Source organism: Limulus polyphemus, unplaced genomic scaffold (assembly GCF_000517525.1).
Source record: "Limulus polyphemus unplaced genomic scaffold, Limulus_polyphemus-2.1.2 Scaffold714, whole genome shotgun sequence".
Taxonomy (NCBI): domain Eukaryota; kingdom Metazoa; phylum Arthropoda; class Merostomata; order Xiphosura; family Limulidae; genus Limulus; species Limulus polyphemus.
In genome coordinates, this window is record NW_013666324.1 from 230,024 (window position 1) to 230,855 (window position 832).

General features: G+C 29.4%; 1 long non-coding RNA gene across 1 annotated transcript in view; it reads right to left on the reverse strand.

The window, feature by feature from the left end:
* Positions 1 to 347: 347 nt before the first annotated feature.
* The window catches only part of LOC111085924, a 16,731-nt gene continuing 16,246 nt past the window's right edge, over positions 348 to 832 (reverse strand). The window contains exon 3 of the long non-coding RNA XR_002610692.1: positions 348 to 706. This is a non-coding gene — a long non-coding RNA (uncharacterized LOC111085924). The remainder of the gene's footprint in view (positions 707 to 832) is intronic.

Here is an 832-nt window from a genome sequence, read left to right on the forward strand (position 1 = left end):
ATAGTTAATTTAGCATATGGAATAATAATCATAATTTACTAGAAATTTCAAAGATATTAAAGTTAGAAAATCCTTTATCCTTTTATTTCATATTTTGATAACAATATTTTGTAAAATGAGAACAAAGCAATAAGTTTCCCTAATCACTAATTTGACCAACTTTGAACACAGACAAATATGTATTTCATTTCACTCTTCACAACTGTCTTGTGAAAGTATTTAGCCGGAAATAAAACATTTCACACAAAGTAGTTTTCAAGAAGGCGATTCTGTTAAAGAAAGAGTCAACAAAAAAGATCCAAACGCAGACAGTGGTGCCTTGAGTTACGCCAGTTTTAATTGTTGGATTAAACACATCAAAAGCGTATACAGGTATATATATATATATAACACTCGGATAAAACTAATGACTAACACTACAAGTAGCTTACTATATAACACGACTATGCTTTTAACGTGGTTCTACAAAAAAACAAATAGCTTTCGGGCGGAAAAAAGTACATAAAAATATGAATTGTTTTACCTGTAAAAGAGCTTCAGATATCTTTTTATTATTCATTCCTTTAATTTTTTTAAATTTGTATATATACTTATAAAAATGACTTGTTCACGTCCATTGAAACTAGGTATAGATGTCTTCGCTTTTTTTCCGATACTTTCGTGAAGAAATGTATCTTCATTGGTGCTGGAAAGAGGGAAGGGAACACTAGGAAAACAGACAAACAATACATTTTTAATTAATCACCGTTTGAACTAATTTTTCAACTAGATAATAACTGTAATAAAAACATTATTGTTTGTTTTGAATTTCGCGCAAAGCTACACGAGGGCT